This window comes from Pseudophryne corroboree, chromosome 4 (genome assembly GCF_028390025.1).
Source record: "Pseudophryne corroboree isolate aPseCor3 chromosome 4, aPseCor3.hap2, whole genome shotgun sequence".
Classification (NCBI taxonomy): domain Eukaryota; kingdom Metazoa; phylum Chordata; class Amphibia; order Anura; family Myobatrachidae; genus Pseudophryne; species Pseudophryne corroboree.
Window position 1 is genome coordinate 334215419 of NC_086447.1, and position 25878 is coordinate 334241296.

A 25878-nucleotide genomic window follows, 5' to 3' on the forward strand; every position below is an offset into this window, starting at 1 on the left:
TCTACGATCATTTACTCTGACATGTGGGGGGGACGCACAGGGCTAGTCCACCCCGCATGTCAGGCCCTACCCCCAGAGCCGGCCCTAACCAATATGATGCCCTAGGCAAGATTTAGGCTGGTGCCCCCTAGCACCACCGCTGGTTCCGCCTCTGACCTTACACCTCTTTCCCAGCACTATCACCCCTCATCCATAGCAGTCCTTATTTTGGTGTTTGTACCCCCTATACTTTAAATAGGAACAGCTCGCACATTTGGCGCACAGCCCAAAAATGGGTGTGTTTTTGCTGGCAAGGGGCATGGCCACAAAATAGTAACCCCAATTCCAATTATACCACACGTTACTGCAACTTTATTCACATTTGATCATGCGATAGTGTTGATAATTCATATTACATCCCACAGTAGTATCACTTTACCTTATAAACGTTACTCATCACAGTAGAGCCCCTTATTCACATTACATCACACTGAATTGCTCCTTATTCACATTACACCACACCCTATTGCTCTTTATTCACATTAGACGACACAGTAGTGCCCTTTCTATACGCAATGCCACATAGTATAGAACCTTATACACATAATGCCACACATTAGTAATGCATTTATATACATAATTCCACACAGTAATGCCCCTTACACATATGAGACACCTTATTAATGCGCTTTACACATTATGACTATCTTTATTAATGCCCTTTTACACATAATGTCCCTTACACATATGCTGCACATCATTAATGCCCTTATACACATAATGACACACATAGTGCCACCTACACATTTGCTGCACATTATTAGTGCCCCTTTACACATAATGACACACATACAGTAGTGCCCTGTTACAAATATGCCGCACATTATTAATGCCCTTATACACATATTGACACACATAGTGCTCCTTACACATATGTTGCACATTATTAATGCATTTTTACATGACACACATAATGCCCCTTACACATATTCTGAACACTACTGCTGAACCAACCCACTCACATGCACACAGTGCTCACACTGCTACTAACACTGTGACCTCTGCCTCTGCTTGGATACAGATGTGTCCTCATAAATCTTGCATCAATGCTAACTTTGGGCACCTTTTTTTTAATGAAAATGCATCTTATTTGCATTGTTATGTGGCTCGGATGCACAAACAGCTTCTGCTGATTAAACTGATATGCATCATGCCTATATACTGTGTGAGACTGTGGCTGTATCTGCATATGAAATGCTGCACACAGAATATAGGCATGCCGCATATCATTTTAATCAGCAGAAGCTGCTGATGCCCCTAGGCATATCAAATGCCCTAGGCAATTGCCTAGTTTGCCTATGCCTATGGCCGGCTCTGCCTACCCCCCCCCCCCCCCCCCCACACAGACACACAGGTATAAAAGCATTGCATGGCGGCGATGCTTTTGTACCTGACAAGTAGCTCCCTGGCAGCTCAGCTCCTGCATTCTTGGCAGGGGGATAACCGCCGCAGCCCGCCCCCCCCAATGGTCCAGAAACGCCTCCATTGTGCGGACCATGCCCCGCCAATGGCATTCTAATGCCGTTAGCACGCCCCCCTCCTTCCCCGCAACCGCCTCTGCCTGTCAATCAGGCAGGGTGATCGCAGCCAGTGAGATGCTGATAGCATCTCTCTGGGCTACCGAGGTACGCACGCGCAGTGCAGCCATTGCGCGTGCGCACCCCACAAACTAATTCAGACTGCGATCACTGCCGCTGCAGTCTGAATTACCCCGTGTTTCTTTGTCCCCCCATCTGTGTTGCTTAGTCTTCCCTCTATCCACACACTTCTGTTCACCCATCCACACTGCTCTGTCTCCTCCCTCCAATCAACAACACTCTTACCGCATCCAAGCAGCTTTGTCTTCCGCTCAGACCTTCAGTTGCATAGACTGCATGTGTGTATTCCAATGAGCACACAAATCTGTGAATTAGCAGCTCCACCATTGTGTGAGTGACAGCAATCTCACTCTGTGAGAGTGCTGAATCTGCACTTACCAACAGGCTGTGATAGCATACCATATCTGTATTGCGCAAGGAACACGTCCATTAATGATCAGAATTTCATTGCTTTTTGGAGTTTGAGTGGAAAAGTTACAACAGGTTTCTGAAATGCCAGATCATGTGTAAGAAGCCTTAATGGGACATGAGAAAACGTAAGGTTTTTTGTCTATGGAATATATATATACACACATATACTTTTTTTTTTTGTGTGTGTGTGTGTGTGTGTGTGTGTGTGTGTGTATATGCAATGCAGCACTCAAAGAGACCATATAATACTGTGCCATTTGCCCTCCGAGAAAGGCCTTTCTAAGCAGCCTCTCTATGCATGACACCAAACGGTGGCACTCCTGTCCAATAACAGCACTGTGTACAGTTTGACAGAGTGCAACATTTCAGACCTTTTTTCTTTTTTTAAAAAAGCACATTAAAAGTGCTGAAACGATGCACTGTGGCAAATTCTGTAAGTGTTGTTATTTGACTGGGGTGCCGCCGTTTGATGTGATATATATATATATATATATATATATATATATATACACACACTATATTATAGCACACTGAGGCCCTGGTTATAATGATTAAAAATATATATACTGCGTGCACAATAGCAGACTCACTGTTGATGGTGATTATTGATGCCTCAGGCGCTGAGCCGGGACCCCCATCTAGCAACACGCAGTGCTCCTATCAGTTCTGCGCCTGACACCCGCGCCTTCTCTCTCCCTTGCCAGTGTGAGTGATGTCACACACACAGGAAGCGGAAGGCTTCCGAACACGGAAGCGTAATCCCTTGTAGCCGGCACCCGACAGGCAGTCAGCTATTAGACAGCTGCTGCCTTGTCGGAGTCTGTGGGCAGAGCGCGCAGTGCCCTCACAAATGCAGCAATGTATCCTGCCTCCCTAATAGCGCCCCTCCTCATTCCAGCGCCCGGGGAACATGACCCACTAGCCCCCACCCCTAGTTACGGATCTGTGTAAAGCACCTAGGAAAACAGCTGACACATGCTATTATTAAGTTAAAACAGGGTGCATGAGAAAATGTGATCACAATATATATGTGTGTTGGTGTATGTGTGTGTGTACATATATGCCACATCCCTCTTGAGTTCAACTTCAGTGCGGGGGGGGGGGGGGGGGGGGCGAGGAGGCGGGGTTGACATTAGGGGGGCCCCAGAGACATAGTTGTACCAGGCCCTAAGATTTCTGTTGCAGGTAATTAACAGACAGCCACCCTATTCCCACAGGAGTTTAAATGTTGTCAAATTACCTTTATTTCTTGTTGGATCAGTTATTTCCCTACTTCTGTATGCATTATGTACTGCAGCATTGGTTTCCTACATATAGCAAAACAATTAGTGTCAAACTTTTTGTTTTGTGTCTAATAAAATACCCCAATTTCTTGTCACACCAAGGTACAATATCAGTTGTGGCTTTTATCTGACCTTTAAATTGCCCTTGAAACAGCTGTCTGAAAATGACCCCACAAATGTCTTTAATTTGCCCCATCCCATGAGATATTTTCCAGACACAAGTTTATTTTTATCTGTTATATCTACTGTGGAATAACAGTCTGAATTTTTCTCAGAATAATGACAAGGCCTGTAAGGATTTCATAGAAAAAGATAAAAAATTTTTTAGAGAATATCAGTTACAGCAAAAGTTTCATTTTTGTCATCTGAAAATGACCCCAGTTAATCCTTAATGAAACTCGCAAGGTTAGACAAAAACACTACTGTTATCAATGTGTTCATTTATAAACTACCCTATATGGGAATAATGTGTAATTCCTTTCTTTGATGTAATATTCATGTTTCACATCCTTATTTACTTTCACTCAGATACTTTCACAAAGATACTCTATTGTCTTGAAAGCTTACTTTTTCCCATAATATTCCATGTACTTTGTATTTCCTGAAAGGGTTCATTTTATTACTATCATGAGGTACCTAGGCCTCCTCCCCCTGCCTTACAGTATCTGGCAAGGGGAGGGATGAAAAAAAATGTGGCTTTAAGAGGACAAATATATGGATGTAAAGTGGAATTGTCATTTACAGTGTGTGGGTGACAGCACTAACATACGTACAGTATGAAGCTAGAACTGACTTTCACCAGGTAACTGATTGCAGCAAGTGTAATAAGCTTATCTGGATCATTGTCAGAAGTGATTCCTCTTCTAGATTAGAATTTCCAACCCAAATTAACACTGACTTTATTTTCTTGGAACTGACAAAGAAGAAATACATTGACTGGCATTTTTCCACTCTACATTTGGCAAGCACACTCAAGCAGAGCCATGACTCTTGGCTGAAATTCAGCATCCAAGACACTGAATGAAGGCTTGCAATGGAATGCTGAGTTTCTAAAGATTTGAATCAGGGCAGCAGAGATAGACTATATGTACAGAAGTACTGTTTATTACCTTAAGGTGTGTACACACAGTGAAAAAATCTGTAAGATTCTGACTATATAGTCAAAATCTTATGAAAAGTTAGTGCATATCTCAAGGTGTTAGGCAGCTTGCGATACAGATTCGATCCCGATGCGCACTCCCATGGGGTCGGTATCGTAAGGCTAGATAGACTGTGCAGGCAAGTCAATCTTGACTATCTAGTGTAGTATCTAGTACAAAGTATAGTCAAAATTGGCACTTAGTCAAAATCGTACATAGACAAAATCTCATGCACAGATAGTCAAAATCTGTGCTATCTGGGCTCTGGGGAAGTTCAAGGGAAATCGCATAGTCAAAATCGGACATAGCAGGGATCTCACCGTGTGTACACACCTTTAGAGTCTCACTGTAGTCAGGGGTTTCCTCCGACATTCGGATATATAGCAGACGTGCATAATCTCTGACAGCAGGAGCATGTATAGAAAAGTAGGCATGTCACCCTCTTACGGGGGTAGTTCCAAACACATGCACCTTGAAATGCACAGGGCACGTAAGCACGCCCGACTCTGACTGTTAATATTGAGCTTCATATGCAGGTCTCTCTGAAGCTAAGCATAGAGGCTTGTGTCTCCACCATTATCACATTACAGTCTCACACACAGACTGATCACAAGGAGGTAAATTCACAAAGGGCGTCAAGGCACAGCCATATAAATACACCCCAAACTATCTGAATCTCATGGGTTTAGTTAGAGGAGAGGTGAGAGGTTGTGCTGGTCAGTTCTGAGTTTATTATTCGATTTCTGATTGATGTAGTGTGCTTGTAAGTGGTCTTGTCATTCTTGTAGTGTTGGTATGTAGTAGTTTGTCTTGTTTTCTGCCATTGTCATTTAAGGTTTCTTGTCAGTGACTGTGTGTGTGTGTGTGTGTGTGTGTGTGTGTGTGTGTGTGTGTGTGTGTGTGTGTGTGCGCGCTGTGTAAAGGTAGTGGAGGAGTGTGTTTTGTCTGTATTTTTAATTGTTCTGTGTTGTCTGTGGTAAGTATGCCACAGTCCAGTGGCGTAACTACTGCCCCCGCAGCCCTCGCGGTGGCTTGGGGGCGAGGGACTGCGGGGGCGCCACTGATTTACAGCAGACTGACATGCGGACGAGCGTCCACATGTCAGTCTGCGGTCTCCTTCCCTCCGCCGCTTGTTGGAGGGACACGGAGGGCACAGCGCGCCTCCCTGTGGCCCTCCTGCATCATCTCCGGCGGCCGCGGGTCTAATAGGGGGAAGTGCCGTCCGTGAGCTCTAATTGGCTCACGAACCGGCACTTCCCCCTATTAGACCCGCGGCCGCCGGAGATGATGCAGCAGGAGGGACACAGGAGAGGCGAGCTGTGCCCTCCGTGTCCCTCCAAAAAGCAGCAGCAGCGGCGCGGGGGGGAATATCTGGCACTGGGGGGGAATATCTGGCACTGGGGGCATATATGGCACTGGGAGGGGAATATCTGGCACTGGGGGCATATATGGCACTGGGTGGGAATATCTGGCACTGGGGGAATATCTGGCACTGGGGGCATATATGGCACTGGGGGGGAATATCTGGCACTGGGGCATATATGGCACTGGGGGGGGAATATCTGGCACTGGGGGCATATATGACACTGGGGGGGAATATATGGCACTGGGGGCATATGTGGCACTGGGGGGGGGGGAATATCTGGCACTGGGGGCATATATGGCACTGGGGGGGAATATCTGGCACTGGGGGAATATCTGGTACTGGGGGGAATATCTGGCACTGGGGCATATATGGCACTGGGGGGAAATATCTGGCACTGGGGGTATATATGGCACTGGGGGGGAATATATGGCACTGGGGGGGGAATATCTGGCACTGGGGGCATATATGGCACTGGGGGGGGGGAATATCTGGCACTGGGGGCATATATGGCACTGGGGGGGAATATCTGGCACTGGGGGAATATCTGGCACTGGGGGGAATATATGGCACTGGGGGCATATGTGGCACTGGGGGGGGTATATGTGTACCTGGCACATGGGGGGGGCTATATTTGGCACTGGGGCATGTGAGTACCTGGCACCGTGGGGGAATATCTGGCACTGGGGACATATGTGGCACTGGGAGCACAGCCCTAGCAACAAGGACTACCTTCTAGCAACGAGCATGACACCCAGTGCATGAAACACCTGGCAACGAGCATGACACCCAGTGCATGAAACACCTGGCAACGAGCATGACACCCAGTGCATGAAACCCCTGGCAACGAGCATGACACCCTGAGCATGAAAACCCCTGGCACCGTGCATGGAACCAAGAGCATGAAACCCCTGGCAACGAGCATGACACCCAGTGCATGAAACCCCTGACAACGAGCAGGTAATTGAAAAGTAATTAGAAGCCTTACTGTAGGACTTAATGTGTAATGGGCATTACGGTGTGTGGCATAATGTATCACGGACATTGCGGTGTGTGTCATAATGTGTCACAGGCATTACGGTGTATGGTATACTATATCGCGGGCATTGTGATATGTGGTATAATGTCTCAGGGTCATTGCAGTGTGTGGCATAATGTATCACGGACATTGCGGTGTGTGTCATAATGTGTCAGGCATTACGGTGTGTGGTATACTATATCACGGGCATTGTGGTATGTGGTATAATGTCTCAGGGTCATTGCAGTGTGGCATAATACATAACTGGCATTGCAGTGTGTGGCATAGGGTATAACGGGCAGGGCATTGCGGTTGGTGTCACAGGCATTACGGTGTATGGTATACTATATCACGGGCATTGTGGTATAATGTCTCAAGGTCATTGCAGTGTGTGGCATAATGTGTCACAGGCATTGTATGTGCTATAATGTATCGGGCATTGCAGTGTGTGGCATAATGTATCACGGACATTGCGGTGTGTGTCATAATGTGTCACAGACATTGTATGTGCTATAATGTATCAGGGGCATTGCAGTGTGTAGCATAATGTATAACGGGCATTGCGATTCCTGTCATAATGTGTCACAGGCATTACAGTGTGTGGCATAATGTGTCACAGGCATTACGGTGTGTGGCATAATGTGTCGGGGGCATTACAGTGTGTGCATATTGTGTCATGTGCATTATTGTGTGCGGCATAATGTCTAAGGGCCATTGCAGTATGTGGCATAATGTATACTGGGCATTACTATAAGGAGGAAAAATGACAAATAATGTAAGGGGCATGAATCAGGATTATTTTTCTTTCCTGTGGTGGCCAACGTATGGGCGTGCAGGTTGCAAAACTGGGGTATAAGGTTGTCTTTTCCTGCAATGCCACGCCCCTTTATGCGAAACCACGCCCATTCCAACGAAACCACACCCCTTTTTTGCCGCGCGCGCCTTCGGCACGCGCATATTTATCACTTTCTTGCTCCCAATTATGGAGCATGAGGGGGGGGGGCGCCGAAGAATTTTTTGGCTTGGGGGAGAAAAATTTCTAGTAACGCCACTGCCACAGTCTGAGGTTAGTGAGGTTAGTGAAATGGACGAGGTGAGTGAGGTGCGGGAGGTTAGTGAGGTGGAGGAAATGCCACAATCCTCAAGTGGAAGTGGTGAAGCTTTGCAGCCATGCACCATGATCAAGGTGGGTTGCAACGTTAAATTCACATTTGTAGGAAACATGATCCTGCTGCAGGCAATTATGAAGTACCATTAACAGCTATTTGGACAAGAGGCTGCAAAGATGTCGCCCCGCAACAAAACAAGCCATCTGACAAAAAGTGGTGGCTGCTGTAAACTGTGAGGTGTTTGTGAAGCGCAAAATGGCCAAAATGTACAGGTCGGCATATCAGGTGGGCGCCCATTTTTGGTGACATATTAAGAATGAGGAGCCCCAGCAGATCCTTATCCCAACATAAGTGGTAAAGGCAACTTATGTCCAGGACTGATTGGCCAAGGAAGGCTGGTGGGGTTTTTTTTTTTTAACTTTTATAATTTTTATGCTGTTTTAAAAATGAAACATATTTTCATATGCTTTGTACTTTTATGTAATGTAATGTAGTGCTGAATACTAATCCTGCATGCTTTTGGAGGATATGTGTGTTGTCAATATTTTGTGATGGTAATGTATTGTGTGTATTGTTTTGGGTTTTTTTTTTTTAATCTTTGCCAGTAACTAACTGGAGATTTGTGTAATTGGTTTAATGTTAGTTTCGTGTTTTTATGAGTTTCAATATTTTGTGGCTATATTTATTGTTTTCTTTTTTTAGTTTGGTGTATAAAAATATTTTTGCCTGATACTGTATGTTTTCCCCATACCTACATGGCACTGTCCTTACCTCCACTACTTCTTACAATAGGGTCTTGATTGAACATTGTATGGGCCATAAGCATGAGCCTCTTAGTCTGGGTCTGCTCACAATACTTACATGTATGTTGTTGTTAATGGTCTTTTGATGCATATATCATGTGGTATTTGTGCTTTGCAGATAAAGTTAGACCCTTCACCTATGTACTGTGACTCTTTAAGCTCCAGTTTGAAATACTTTGTTTGAAGTACACCTACATTCATCTCTAAAAGAAGGTGGTAAGTTCATTATCATTGCGTGCTTGAGGACTAAATGATTTATTTTTTGTAGGACCATTCACACACGTGTCTCTACCTCAAAGAAGCATTTCTGAGGTGGCTCACTCCATTGCATGATGTCATGTTTCGGGGGGCAAAAGGCGGCAGTGAGTCATGCTCTGGCACTGGTCTTCAGAATTGCCACAAGGTAGGTGTGATTCCCCTGCTTAAAGCTGTGGGCTCTTTACAGTTATTGTTAGCTTGATCTAGCATGTAGCATTTATGAGTAATGGGGTCTTTATTAAACCTGTATTTTGTGGAGTGCTGTTCGCCACCTAGTTGTCGACAGAATCTAACAATTGTTGGAGTTTGATAGGCAATAATTTAGTTTAGTTTTTATGATCTACTTTCTGTCATTCAAATACAATGAAACCAGCTGCATTAAGTTATGCAGTACTGCTCCATTTAACCTTCATACATCTTATTTGAAATAGCAGTCATCCAGAAATGCTTATGTGACACCAGTATTCTGCTTTCACTGTCAGTTATGTGTTGCGTTATGAAATGCATAAGAAAATGAGTCATATGACACCAGTGGTTGATGCCTGTATCTCACATACGAGCTGGCAGAATTGGCAATTGTCCAAGTGTTCTGCTTTCACATAAATAACACAGAAAAATCAACAGAAAAGTGAACATTTTAGTCGCTAACTATATATTACTGTGCACTGTCCTAGATAATCATGATTTAAGCTTCATTAAGTAATTATTATATATAAATGGAATGCTACATTTAAACAATACCGTATATGCCCCGTATTGCTTATTCTGTTGCAGAATTTTGATATGCCATCTTCCCTGACCAAGCTGGATTCATGTTTAAAATATTAATCCCCTCTGTAATAGTAAGAGTGCAATCTGCCTACACCGCGAGCCAAAGTAATCATTAAGCCACACATTTCAAATGTGAAGCTCTTCCGACACCCACCCGCAACAGTGTTATCAGGGACGTAGCCAGAACTTTGTGGACCCTATATCAATATTTTGAACAGGCCCCTGTCCCAATGCTTCTAGAGAGAAACCAGCACCAGTTACAGATTTTATGCCCCATAGTAGAGCCCTAGTTTATTTTATGAACCATAGTAGTGCCCTAGTTCACATTATGTCACATTGTAGGGCTGCCAGTACACATTATGCCCCCAGTTCATATATGTGACACACTATAGTGTCTTTGCTTCATATTGCGCCACATTGGAGTGCCCAGTTCATATTATGCCACACTATAGTGTCTTTGCTTTATAATGTGCCACATTACAGTGCCCCAGTTCATATTATATAACATTATAATGCCTGCCAGTTAATTTTATACCACATTACAATGAGCAGTCCTGGGGCGTTAGAGCCACTATGTACCACCCAGTGGTAAAAGATGTATATAACACATGTAACTCTGGTAGGAAAGGTGGGCCCAACTCACCTGTGGGCCCCATAGTAGCTGCACTCCCTGCACCTATGGTAGCTACACCCTTGTATATAACACATGTAACTGTGACAGGGAAGGTGGGCCCCACTCAGCTTTGTGCCCCATAGCAGCTGCACTCCCTGCACGACCAGTAGCTACTCACTTGATTGTGATACCACCTATGACTAGAGATGAGCGGGTTCGGTTCTCAGAGAACCAAACCTTACCGGACTTTGCCTTCTGAGCCCGAATCTGAGTCAGGCTCAGGTTTTCTAAGCCTGACTCGGAAACCCAAACGAGGCAAAACGTCATCATCCCGCTGTCGGATTCTCGCTGGATTTGGATTCCATATAAGTGGTCGCGCGTCACGGCCATTTTCACTCCAGTCTCGGAGAGTGTATTGAGAGGACGTGTCCTCAGTGTTCAGTGTCTGTGTGGGGGCGGGAAAGTGGGGTGGCGAGTCTTGTGCTGTGTTGTGTTGTGCTGTCCAGTCCAGTGTAGTCAGTGTATTGTGCTGCATCAGTCCAGCCAGTCACAGTGTTGGTGTCCTCTGCTGCTATATGTCCCCAGTGCTGCTGGCTTGCATTTTTGCTGTGTTGTCCTGCATTAGACCAGGGAAGTCTCTTGTGCATCAGTCCAGTGACTAGTCACAGTGGTGGTGTACTCTGCTGCCATATATCCAGTGTAGCTGTATAAGTCCCTTTCAGTGGTGCTGTGTTGTCCTGCATCAGACCAGGGGAAGTCTCTTGTGCATCAGTCCAGTGACCAGTCACAGTGGTGGTGTCCTCTGCTGCCATATATCCAGTGTAGCTGTATAAGAAGTCCCTTACAGTGTTGTTGTGTTGTGCTGCATCACACCAGTGGTAGTGTCCTGGCCATCAGTCATTCCAGTGACGAGGCAGTCACAGTGGTATACGCTGCTGCTATATGTCCACTGCTACAGAATTATAATAATAATAACAACAACCACAAGTCCCTTACAGTGTTGTTGTGTTGTTCTGCATCAGACCAGTGGTAGTGTCCTGTCAATCAGTCATTCCAGTGACGAGGCAGTCACAGTGGTATACGCTGCTGCTATATGTCCACTGCTACAGTATTATAATAATAACAACAACAACAACAATTCCCTTACAGTGTTGCTGTGTTGTGCTGCATCAGATCAGTGGTAGTGTCCTGGCAATCAGCCATCAGTCATTCCTGTGCCGCATATTTTGTTATATAACTCCAGAATCATAATGGAGAACAAAAATTTGGAGGATAAAACAGGGAAAGATCAAGAACCACTTCCTCCTAGTGCTGAAGCTGCTGCCACTAGCCATGACATAGACAATGAAATGCCATCGTCGTCTGCCAAGGCTGATGCCCAATGTGATAGTAGAGGGCATGTTAAATCCAAAAAGCCAAAGTTACAGTAAAAAGAACCAAAAATAGAAATTGTCTGAGGAGAAACGTAAATTTGCCAATATGCCATTTACGACACGGAGTGGCAAGGAATGGCTGAGGCCCTGGCCTATGTTCATGGCTAGTGGTTCAGCTTCACATGACGATGAAAGCCTTCATCCTCCAGCTAGAAAAATTAAAAGAGTTAAGCTGGAAAGAGCACAGAAAAGAACTGTGCATTCTGAGATGGTATCACAAATCCCCAAGGAGAGTCCAAGTGTGTTGGCGGTTGCGATGCCTGACCTTCCCAACACTGGACGGGAAGAGTTGGCTCCTTCCACCATTTGCACGCCCCCTGCAAGTGCTGGAAGGAGCACCCACAGTCCAGTTCCTGATATTGAAATCAATGTCACTGTTGAAGTACACCAGGATGAGGATATGGGTGTTGCTGGCGCTGAGGAGGAAGTTGGCGATGAGGATTCTGATGGTGATGTGGTTTGTTTAATTCAGGCACCGGGGAGACACCTGTTGTCCATGGGATGAAGAAGCCCATTGTGATGCCTGGGCAAACTGCCAAAAAAGCCACCTCTTCGGTGTGGAATAATTTCTCCACAAATCCGGACAAGGGGTGTCAAGCCATCTGTTGCCTCTGTCAATCTGTAATAAGTAGGGGTAAGGAGGTTAACCATCTAGGAACATCCTCCCTTATACGTCACCTGCAGTGTATTCATCATAAGTCAGTGTCAAGTTGTGAAACTTTGGGTAAGAGCGTAAGCAGTCCACTGACACCTAAATCCCTTCTTCCTCCTGTACCCAAGCTCCTGCAAGCCACACCACCAACTCCCTCAACGTCAACTTCCTCCTCAGTCAGGAACATCAGTAGTCCTGCAGGCTATGTCACTGTCAAGACTGAAAAGTCCTCTCCTAACCGGGATTCCTCCGGAGGATCCTTGAGTGGTACGCCTGCTGTTGCTGCTGCCGCTGCTGCTGTTGTTGCTGCTGGAAGTCGATCGTCATCCCAGAGGGGAAGTTGGAAGACCACTTGTATCACTTCCAGTAAGCAATTGACTGTCCAACAGTCCTTTGTAAGGAAGATGAAATATGACAGCAGTCATCCTTTTGCAAAGCGGATAACTGAGGCCTTGACAGCTATGTTGGTGTTAGACGTGCATCAGGTATCCACCATTAGTTTAGTGGGACTTAGAGAATTGTTTGAGGTACTGTGTCCCCAGTATCAAATCCCATCTAGGATCCACTTATCTAGGCAGGCGATACCGAGAATGTACACAGACGTCAGAAAAAAAGTCATAAGTGTCCTAAAAAATGCGGTTGTATCCAGTGTCTACTTAACCACAGACATGTGGATAAGAGGAACAGGGCAGACTAAGGACTATATGACTGTGACAGCCCACTGGGTAGATGTATTGCCTCCCGCAGCAACAACAGCAGCAGCGGCACCAGTAGCAGCATCTTGCAAACGCCAACTCGTTCCTAGGCAGGCTACGTTATGTATCACCACTTTCCATAAGAGGCACACAGCTGACAACCTCTTACGGAAACTGAGGAACATCATTGCAGAATGGCTTACCCCAATTGGACTCTCCTGGGGATTTGTAATATCGGACAACGCCACCAATATTGTGCGTGCATTACATCTGGGCAAATTCCAGCATGTCCCATGTTTTGCACATACAATTAATTTGGTGGTGCAGAATTTTTTGAAAAATGAGATTGGTGTGCAGGAGATGCTTTCAGTGGCCCAAAAAATTGCGGGCCACTTTCGGCATTCTACCACTGCATGCCGAAGACTGGAGTGCCAGCAAACACTCCTGAACCTGCTCTGCCTTCAACTGAAGCAAGAGGTGGTAACGAGGTGGAATTCAAAACTCTATATGCTTCAGAGGATGGAGGAGCAGCAAAAGGCCATTCAAGTCTATACATCCACCTACGATATAGGCACCTGACTCAAGTGCAGTGGAGAATGATTTCCGTCTTGTGCAAGGTTCTCCAACCCTTCGAACTTGCCACACGTGAAGTAAGTTCAGACACTGCCAGCTTGAGTCAGATCATTCCCCTCATCAGGCTTTTGTAGAAGCAGCTGGAGAAATTGAAGAAGGAGCTAAGACGGAGCGATTCCGCAAAGTATGTGGGACTTGTGGATGGAGCCCTTCATTCGCTTTGCCAGGATTCAAGTGTGGTCAATCTGTTGAAATCAGAGCACTACATTTTGGCCTCCGTGCTTGATCCTAGGTTTAAAGCCTACATTGTATCTCTCTTTCCAGCAGACACATGTGTGCAGAGGTGCAAAGACCTGCTGGTTAGTAAATTGTCAACTCAAACGGAACGTGACCCGTCAACAGCTCATCCTTCAATTTCTCTCGCAACTGGGGCTGCAAGGGAAAAGATAATATTTCCTAGCCCACCCACTGGTGGTGATGCAGGGCAGTCAGGAGCGAAAGCTGACATCTGGTCCGGACTGAAGGACCTGCCAATGGTTACTGAGATGTGTACTGTCACTGCATATGATTCTGTCACCATTGAAAGAATGGTGGAGGATTATATGAGTGACAGCATCCAAGTAGGCATGTCAGACAGTCCGTATGTATACTGGCAGGAAAAAGAGGCAATTTGGATGCCCTTGCACAAACTGTCTTTATTTTACATAAGTTGCCCCCCCCCCCCCTCCAGTGTGTACTCCGAAAGAGTGTTTAGTGCAGCCGATAACCTTGTCAGCGACCGGCGTAGGAGGTTACTTCCACTAAATGTGGAGAAGATGATGTTCATCAAAATGAATTATAAATTCCTCCGGGAAGACCTTTACCAGCAATTGCCTCCAGAAAGTACACAGGGGCCTGTGACGGTGGATTCCAGTGGGGACAAATTAATACTCTGTGAGGAGGAGGATGTACACAGTGAAATGGGTGAGGAATCGGAGGATGAGGATGAGGTCGACATCTTGCCTCTGTAGAGCCAGTTTGTGCAAGGAGAGATGGATTGCTTCTTTTTTGGTGGGGGCCCAAACAAACCAGTCATTTCAGCCACAGTTGTGTGGCAGACCCTGTCGCTGAAATGATTGGGTTGTTAAAGTGTGCATGTCCTGTTTATACAACATAAGGGTGGGTGGGAGGGCCCAAGGACAATTCCATCTTGCACCTCTTTTTCTTCTTTGCATCATGTGCTGTTTGGGGACTAGTTTTTTTAAGTGCCATCCTGTCTGTAACTGCAGTGCCACTCCTAGAGAGGCCAGGTGTTTGTGCCGCACACTTGTGTCGCTTAGCTTGGCCATCCAGCTACCTCATTGCACCTCTTTTTCTTCTTTGCATCATGTGCTGTTTGGGTCCTATTTTTTAAATCTGCCATCCTGTCTGCCACTGCAGTGCCACTCCTAGATGGGCCAGGTGTTTGTGCCGCACACTTGTTTCGCTTAGCTTAGTCATACAGTCACCTCGGTGCAACTTTAAGGCCTAAAAACAATATTGTGAGGTGTGAGGTGTTCAGAATAGACTGGAAATGAGTGGAAATGAATGGTATTGAGGTTAATAATACCGTAGGAGCAACATTACCCCCAAATTCTGTGATTTTAGCTGTTTTATGTTTTTTTTTAAATCATCCAGATCCAAAACCAAAACACGAAAGTGGAATTAGAACCAAAACCAAAACACAAATCATGAAAAGTGTCCACCTCACATCTGTACCTATGACCCCACAAAACTCCAAAGCAGGAAAAGTGACATGCCAGGGCTCGATATAGTTATGATCGGGCCCATGAATACAGCAGATATTTTATCAATGGTGCATTTAAATGATCTATCAAAGTCAATATTACATTTAATGGTCTCTCATAGGGGGCAATGTTTTTGCATAGTGATTTTTGGCCAACTACGCATGTGTCTAAGTCACAATGTACATGTACCATAATGGTCTTGCGATGGCATTGCAGAGAGGATATGCAAATTGATTGACAGGCAGGGACCATTTGGGGAAGGTAACAAAAGCAGGCGCTTTCGGGGCATGTCTATGTCTGCATTCCCGGTACACATTAACAGTGTCTCTTGCTTCTTACTTCCTGCAGCCATGCTGTGCACCCATAGGGCTAATCAGACGTTAGGTAATCGACTGATCTGCGACTGACGCAATGTCTTTGCTGGGGCTTGTGAAGCTGCCAGTGGTCATCTTAAAACAGGTCTAAGTGGTTTTTGCATATTTTTGCACAGTATCTGTGTACACATTCGCAGTTGTGGTGGCATCAGTGTACATCTGTGAGTTAGCCCCGGGGGTAGTAGTAGGGTATGCCGGCGGCCGGGCTCCCGGCGGGCAGCATACTGGCACCGGAATCCGACTGCCTGCATACCGACAGCTGGGCGAGCGCAAATGAGCCCCACTGCGCTGTGGGCATGGTGGCGCGCTATGCTATCTATTCTCCCTCCAGGGGGTTCTTGGACCCCCAAGAGGGAGAAAGGATGTCGGTATGCTGGCTGTCGGGATTCCGGCGCTTGTATACTGTGCGCTGGGATCCCAACAGCCGGCAAACTGAAGACCACACAGCCCAGGAAGTGTGCTTGATAATCCATGCCCCTTTTACTATCAAAATCTGAAAACTAGCACAAAGGGCAAAATGACCAAATAACATTGTAGTGTTAATTATTACAAATATTCGCTCCTAATGTCTCAAGATTGAGACAGTTTATAAATACTTCTCAGAGTGTTCAATGCCAGTACAGAGTGTTCTGCATACAACACGAATTCACCTGCCCATCAGCAAAGTGTCCCTGAAAATGATTTTCACATATTGCCAAGTATGGATTCGGATGACTAGACTGCAACACCACACTCAGGGAAATGAAATACAATGGGACAGATCTCTGGGGTGCCAGCATGCAGAACACAGGTGTCTACAATTAACCCTGCGGCAGTAGATTTGTAAATTACTTAAATGATCAACAAAATTCAGCATATAAAAGTGTAATAAAAACAATTATATTTGTGAATGGAAATGCTAACTATACACAAGGGAAGAGAGGAAAGCAACTATAAGCACAATCATTTGCATCATCCTGTCTTGCAGAATATTTTCACTCCAAATTGTAACTTTCGGCAGTTCCCCTGAGATCTAAAGTCGTGTATTTCTATTGGAAAAAAACAAAAGTTAATCTCTATAAAAGAGTGGTCACATTTTGAAAGGATGAAGAAAATAGCTGTGATAGCGTGCCAGTAGGGCAGTCATACAGTGCTTGCACTGCATGCTGTAATAGTTGGCACTTTCCCTTAATGATTTATGCTAAGTACAGCAGAAAGCACATCGAGGAAGATACATTTCCGATTAAGAAAGATTCACTTTACATGCAAGACAAGTGTTATTATTGCAGCTGTTAGTTTGGATCTGGCTGTCGGGTGCAATTAACTTTTGTTGCCAAGGAGTCAGTAATGCATTGCTTTATCTGGGTATCAGACTAACAGCACTTGCGTTTCACAGCATAGGCATTCATATAGATGTCAGGTACAGCAGGAGTGCATTCCACAAGTCAGTGATTGCCTTCTAAAACGTTTAGTTAAAAAACAAAAATAAGGGGAAATTACAGAAAAATTTACATGTTATATATTTTTAACCATTGGGCTAGTTACACCCCTGGACCTGTTTATTGTAATTTGGTATAACATGATCTGGAGGCAGTGTCGGACTGGGGCATGAAGGACCCACCGGGGAATGCAGTGGTAGGGGCCCATGTTTAGGGGTGTGGTCAGGCTCCAGAGGGGGTGTGGCCAGCTGCTACATTAGATTGCCTAACCATTAGTGAGTGCATAGGCTGGGTCCTTGACAAATATATAAATACTGCTAGTGCGTGTATGATAATGTACCAGATAAATATTGGCAATGCACTGAAGAGAATACATCATAGTCCTGTGCAGTATAAGGTAACATATGTATAATGTATAATTCAAGAACACAGTCTGGAACCTGATCACTAGAGGAGGAGGAGGAGGGCCCCCAGGCAGTGGGGTCCACCGGTGGTTTCCCCTGTACCCCTGTGGGCCAGTCCGACCCTGTCTGGAGGGCATTATAATGTTACTGTATGTAATATGAACTTGGACATTGTAATGTGGCACAATATGAACTGGGTACACTGTGCGTCATAATGTGAATTGGGGATACTGTGTTGCATAATGGCAGCCCTACAATGTGATATACTATTACCTAAGGCACTACTATGGTTCAAAATATAAACTGTGGCACTAGAATCATTGAGACAGGGGACTGTTGCTATGAGGTCCACAAAATTCTGGCTCAATTATTTAAGCACAACATGACAGTAAAAAGTACAGCCTGCTCCAATCTGACCGACTGCCCTGTTGCTGCTGCTGCTGAGACCTGCTGGGAGTGAGAGGCTGCTGGACTGCTGTCAATCTGAAAGGATCACATTCTCCAACAATCACACGGGCCCTGGTGAGCTTAGGAACGTGTTTAAACTGCCGTTGATGCACCGCCCGACCGGACACGGATCTCAGTCGACCCTCCACCGGGTGTGCACTGTACACAGCATTTTGAATGTAATCCAACACTATGGGGTGTATTCAATACCTGTTGGATCCTTTCCGACAGAAAGGATCCGGCAGGTCAGTATTCAATGCCGGGCCAAACCCAGTTTGGCCCGTTCCCGACAGTGGCAAACCAACGTTTTTTTAAAGTCGGATTGACATTGTCAGAAACGGGGCTAAAACCTGTTGGGTTTGGCCGCGCTCCTGACAGCAAATGTGGATTCCGACTATACACGTGGTTTCCGGCAAGTCGGGAACTCCCGACTTGTCGGAAAAAAACAGTCACCATTGAAGAGGTCGGAACCCCTTCCGACCTAAACCTGTCGGAAACTGCCGTCTTTCCGACAAGACGGCAGTTTCCGACAATAATTGAATACACTCCTAAAGCAGACATTTACACTCGTACCCTTACTGCATGAAAAGCCATTTGGTGAGTGTTAACACTGTGTTGAGACTGATGGGACTGCACTGAGAGTCTCCACAGTGTGCAATTCTGCCTCCATATTTACAACTGTTTTATTCTTTCACCCGCAACCAAACCCTACCCCTCCCCCTACAGCCTAAAACTAACCTCCCTCTCCTGCAGCCTGTACAGAATGTACACTAGCTGAGTGCCATAATATTGCTTACCATCAGGGGCGGATCCAGAACAAAATGACAGGCGGGGCACCACAATAGGGGAAGGAAGGGGGGGGGGGTTCGGCACATGTGCTCCTGTGAAAGGGGTGTGGCTTTGTAGCAAGGGGTTGGCCTCACAGAGAATGCCATACCCATGAGTCACGCCCATGGAGTACTCATATACGCAGCCACATATGTGCAGATACAGAAACACATACAAAACACAGTCACGTATGCACGGACTGTCACATACAGTATACACACACAGTCACATATGCACGGACAACCAGATACAGTAAACACAGTCACATATAGTCGCATATACACACAGCCACATATGCACAGTCACTTATACACAGACAGCCACATACAGTATACACACACAGTCACATACAGTTTACGTGTACACAGACAGCTGCATATGCACAGTCACATACTGTATACAGCCAGCCAGATACAGTATACACAAAGTAACATATACACACACAGACAGCCACATACAGTACACACACACACACACACACACACACACACACACACACACACACACACACACACACAGCCATATACAGTATACAGTCACATAAGCACAACCAGCCAAATATACACACACAGCACATATATACAAACAACCACATATGCACCCACACACATATACACACAAACACAGCCACAGAATGTTAAAACATTAATACACTATGCCCCCTTCCCATTCTATTTTGGGCCACATAGTTACGGACTCTTCTATGCACCCTGCTGCATATGTGGTTGTTTGTAGAGGGTGACTGAGGAGGCTGGGGTCACAGGGAGATAGTGGGTGCCATGTGCCCACAGTGCTAGATATGACCCCACAGTGCCACATATGACCTCACTGTGCAAGATACAGATATGCCCCCACAGTGCCATGTGCCCACAGTGCCAGATATGCCCCCACAGTGCCAGATACAGATATGCCCCCACAGTGCCATGTGCCCACAGTGCCAGATATGCCCCCACAGTGCCAGATACAGATATGCCCTCCCAGTGCCATGTGCCCATAGTGTCAGATATGCCCCCATAGTGCCAGATATGCCCCCATAGTGCCACATATGACCCCACAGTGCCACATATGACCCCATAGTGCCAGATACATATATGCCCCTACAGTGCCATGTGCCCACAGTGCCAGATATGCCCACACAGTGCCAGTCTGACAGATATGCCCCCACAGCGCCACATATGACCCCACAGTGCCACATAGACATATGCCCCCACAGTGCTGCTTACCGTTTTGTGTGTGGAGAGCGCAGCGCGCGCTTCTCCTGCCTGCCGCTCTGCCCCTCAGTCTGGTCTCCGGCGGCGACGGCAGCGTGTATATCTCAAATCAGGTGCCGGTTCGCGAGCTCTGATTGGCTAACGAACCGGCACCTGATTTGAGTTATACACTCCGCCGTCACTGCCGGAGACCAAACTGAGTGGCAGAGCGGCAGTACTGCAGGCAGGAGGGGCGCGCTGTGATAGAGCGTGCCGTGGTCCTGGCTGCAGGCTACAATTAAAGATAAGAAAAAATCTTCTAAATGACAGGGGGGGCACGTGCCTGGGTGCCCCCCCCCCCCCCCCCCCCTGGATCCGCCACTGCTTACCATTCATTGCATTGTCACACCATATGTGCAACATATGACAATAACTACAGTATTTACATAGACACTATCACCATCTACAAGCTAAGCAATATACACGGCATTGGTTATATTTTCCATGAGTCTATCCGGCCAATTGCCACACTTTCGGGATTTGTGCTCCACACAGTGTAACATAAACCAGAAGTTGTCATGGCTTTGTGTACTGTGCCCTGTAGGGTGCTGTTAGCTGGCAGCAGAGGCAGGCTGTGTATAGGGGGCCAGGTATGTCAAGGGCTGTCCCAGAGCACAGGGGCTGCACTGGTATGCGTAATAATGTTATGGGCCATAGACTGCTGTAATAGACAATAGTGTACAGAGAGGCATGCCTAGTATAACTAATAGACATAGTGTAATAATGTGATGGGGCATAGACTGCTGTAATAGACACTAGTGTACAGAGAGGCATGCCTAGTATAACTATTAGACATAGAGGCATTGCTGTGTGTAATAATGTGATGGGCCATAGACTGCTGTAATAGACAATAGTGTACAGAGAGGCATGCCTAGTATAACTATTAGACATAGAGGCATTGCTGTGTGTAATAATGTGATGGGCCATAGACTGCTGTAATAGACACTAGTGTACAGAGAGACATGCCTAGTATAACTATTAGACATAGAGGCATTGCTGTGTGAAATAATGTGATGGGCCATAGACTGCTGTAATAGACACTAGTGTACAGAGAGGCATGCCTAGTATAACTATTAGACATAGAGGCATTGCTGTGTGTAATAATGTGATGGGCCATAGACTGCTGTAATAGACACTAGTGTACAGAGAGGCATGCCTAGTATAACTATTAGACATAGAGGCATTGCTGTGTGTAATAATGTGATGGGCCATAGACTGCTGTAATAGACAATAGCGTACAGAGAGGCATGCCTAGTATAACTATTAGACATAGTGTAATAATAATGTGATGGGGCATAGACTGCTGTAATAGACAATAGTGTACAGAGAGACATGCCTAGTATAACTATTAGACATAGAGGCATTGCTGTGTGTAATAATGTGATGGGGCATAGACTGCTGTAATAGACACTAGCGTACAGAGAGGCATGCCTAGTATAACTATTAGACATAGAGGCATTGCTGTGTGTAATAATGTGATGGGCCATAGACTGCTGTAATAGACACTAGTGTACAGAGGGGCATGCCTAGTATAACTATTAGACATAGTGTAATAATGTGATGGGGCATAGACTGCTGTAATAGACACTAGCGTACAGAGAGACATGCCTAGTATAACTTTTAGACATAGAGGCATTGCTGTGTGTAATAATGTGATGGGCCATAGACTGCTGTAATAGACACTAGTGTACAGAGAGACATGCCTAGTATAACTATTAGACATAGAGGCATTGCTGTGTGTAATAATGTGATGGGCCATAGACTGCTGTAATAGACAATAGCGTACAGAGAGGCATGCCTAGTATAACTATTAAACATAGTGTAATAATGTGATGGGGCATAGACTGCTGTAATAGACACTAGTGTACAGAGAGACATGCCTAGTATAACTATTAGACATAGAGGCATTGCTGTGTGTAATAATGTGATGGGCCATAGACTGCTGTAATAGACAATAGCGTACAGAGAGGCATGCCTAGTATAACTATTAGACATAGAGGCATTGCTGTGTGTAATAATGTGATGGGCCATAGACTGCTGTAATAGACAATAGTGTACAGAGAGGCATGCCTAGTATAACTATTAGACATAGTGTAATAATGTGATGGGCCATAGACTGCTGTAATAGACAATAGCGTACAGAGAGGCATGCCTAGTATAACTATTAGACATAGAGGCATTGCTGTGTGTAATAATGTGATGGGCCATAGACTGCTGTAATAGACAATAGCGTACAGAGAGGCATGCCTAGTATAACTATTAGACATAGTGTAATAATAATGTGATGGGGCATAGACTGCTGTAATAGACACTAGTGTACAGAGAGACATGTTTAGTATAACTATTAGACATAGAGGCATTGCTGTGTGTAATAATGTGATGGGCCATAGACTGCTGTAATAGACACTAGTGTACAGAGAGACATGCCTAGTATAACTATTAGACATAGAGGCATTGCTGTGTGTAATAATGTGATGGGCCATAGACTGCTGTAATAGACAATAGCGTACAGAGAGGCATGCCTAGTATAACTATTAGACATAGAGGCATTGCTGTGTGTAATAATGTGATGGGCCATAGACTGCTGTAATAGACAATAGTGTACAGAGAGGCATGCCTAGTATAACTATTAGACATAGAGGCATTGCTATGTGTAATAATGTGATGGGCCCTAGACTGCTGTAATAGACAATAGCGTACAGAGAGGCATGCCTAGTATAACTATTAGACATAGTGTAATAATAATGTGATGGGGCATAGACTGCTGTAATAGACACTAGTGTACAGAGAGACATGTTTAGTATAACTATTAGACATAGAGGCATTGCTGTGTGTAATAATGTGATGGGCCATAGACTGCTGTAATAGACACTAGTGTACAGAGAGACATGCCTAGTATAACTATTAGACATAGAGGCATTGCTGTGTGTAATAATGTGATGGGCCATAGACTGCTGTAATAGACAATAGCGTACAGAGAGGCATGCCTAGTATAACTATTAGACATAGTGTAATAATGTGATGGGGCATAGGCTGCTGTAATAGACACTAGTGTACAGAGAGACATGCCTAGTATAACTATTAGACATAGAGGCATTGCTGTGTGTAATAATGTGATGGGCCATAGACTGCTGTAATAGACAATAGCGTACAGAGAGGCATGCCTAGTATAACTATTAGACATAGAGGCATTGCTGTGTGTAATAATGTGCTGGGCCATAGACTGCTGTAATAGACAATAGTGTACAGAGTGGCATGCCTAGTATAACTATTAGACATAGAGGCATTGCTGTGTGTAATAATGTGATGGGCCATAGACTGCTGTAATAGACAATAGCGTACAGAGAGGCATGCCTAGTATAACTATTAGACATAGTGTAATAATGTGATGGGGCATAGACTGCTGTAATAGACACTAGTGTACAGAGAGACATGCCTAGTATAACTATTAGACATAGAGGCATTGCTGTGTGTAATAATGTGATGGGCCATAGACTGCTGTAATAGACACTAGTGTACAGAGAGACATGCCTAGTATAACTATTAGACATAGAGGCATTGCTGTGTGTAATAATGTGATGGGCCATAGACTGCTGTAATAGACAATAGCGTACAGGGAGGCATGCCTAGTATAACTATTAGACATAGTGTAATAATGTGATGGGCCATAGACTGCTGTAATAGACAATAGCGTACAGAGAGGCATGCCTAGTATAACTATTAGACATAGAGGCATTGCTGTGTGTAATAATGTGATGGGCCATAGACTGCTGTAATAGACAATAGCGTACAGAGAGGCATGCCTAGTATAACTATTAGACATAGTGTAATAATAATGTGATGGGGCATAGACTGCTGTAATAGACACTAGTGTACAGAGAGACATGTTTAGTATAACTATTAGACATAGAGGCATTGCTGTGTGTAATAATGTGATGGGCCATAGACTGCTGTAATAGACACTAGTGTACAGAGAGGCATGCCTAGTATAACTATTAGACATAGAGGCATTGCTGTGTGTAATAATGTGATGGGCCATAGACTGCTGTAATAGACACTAGTGTATAGAGAGGCATGCCTAGTATAACTATTAGACATAGAGGCATTGCTGTGTGTAATAATGTGATGGGCCATAGACTGCTGTAATAGACAATAGTGTACAGAGAGGCATGCCTAGTATAACTATTAGACATAGTGTAATAATGTGATGGGGCATAGACTGCTGTAATAGACAATAGCGTACAGAGAGGCATGCCTAGTATAACTATTAGACATAGAGGCATTGCTGTGTGTAATAATGTGATGGGCCATAGACTGCTGTAATAGACAATAGCGTACAGAGAGGCATGCCTAGTATAACTTTTAGACATAGTGTAATAATAATGTGATGGGGCATAGACTGCTGTAATAGACAATAGTGTACAGAGAGACATGCCTAGTATAACTATTAGACATAGAGGCATTGCTGTGTGTAATAATGTGATGGGGCATAGACTGCTGTAATAGACACTAGCGTACAGAGAGGCATGCCTAGTATAACTATTAGACATAGAGGCATTGCTGTGTGTAATAATGTGATGGGCCATAGACTGCTGTAATAGACACTAGTGTACAGAGGGGCATGCCTAGTATAACTATTAGACATAGTGTAATAATGTGATGGGGCATAGACTGCTGTAATAGACACTAGTGTACAGAGAGACATGCCTAGTATAACTTTTAGACATAGAGACATTGCCGTGTGTAATAATGTGATGGGCCATAGACTGCTGTAATAGACACTAGTGTACAGAGAGACATGGCTAGTATAACTTTTAGACATAGAGGCATTGCTGTGTGTAATAATGTGATGGGCCATAGACTGCTGTAATAGACACTAGTGTACAGAGAGACATGCCTAGTATAACTATTAGACATAGAGGCATTGCTGTGTGTAATAATGTGATGGGCCATAGACTGCTGTAATAGACAATAGCGTACAGAGAGGCATGCCTAGTATAACTATTAGACATAGTGTAATAATGTGATGGGGCATAGACTGCTGTAATAGACACTAATGTACAGAGAGGCATGCCTAGTATAACTATTAGACATAGAGGCATTGCTGTGTGTAATAATGTGATGGGCCATAGACTGCTGTAATAGACAATAGTGTACAGAGAGGCATGCCTAGTATAACTATTAGACATAGTGTAATAATGTGATGGGCCATAGACTGCTGTAATAGACAATATCGTACAGAGAGGCATGCCTAGTATAACTATTAGACATAGAGGCATTGCTGTGTGTAATAATGTGATGGGCCATAGACTGCTGTAATAGACAATAGCGTACAGAGAGGCATGCCTAGTATAACTATTAGACATAGTGTAATAATAATGTGATGGGGCATAGACTGCTGTAATAGACACTAGTGTACAGAGAGACATGTTTAGTATAACTATTAGACATAGAGGCATTGCTGTGTGTAATAATGTGATGGGCCATAGACTGCTGTAATAGACACTAGTGTACAGAGAGACATGCCTAGTATAACTATTAGACATAGAGGCATTGCTGTGTGTAATAATGTGATGGGCCATAGACTGCTGTAATAGACAATAGCGTACAGAGAGGCATGCCTAGTATAACTA

General features: G+C 44.8%; 2 long non-coding RNA genes across 2 annotated transcripts in view; one reads left to right on the top strand and one right to left on the bottom strand.

The window, feature by feature from the left end:
- LOC134911394 (uncharacterized) overlaps positions 1 to 25878 on the top strand; it is a 180177-nt gene that overhangs the window by 110639 nt on the left and 43660 nt on the right. Inside the window, exon 4 of the long non-coding RNA XR_010176535.1 lies at positions 9032 to 9166. This is a non-coding gene — a long non-coding RNA (uncharacterized LOC134911394). The remainder of the gene's footprint in view (positions 1 to 9031; positions 9167 to 25878) is intronic.
- The window catches only part of LOC134911393 (uncharacterized), a 43456-nt gene continuing 32998 nt past the window's right edge, over positions 15421 to 25878 (bottom strand). The window contains exon 3 of the long non-coding RNA XR_010176534.1: positions 15421 to 16926. This is a non-coding gene — a long non-coding RNA (uncharacterized LOC134911393). The remainder of the gene's footprint in view (positions 16927 to 25878) is intronic.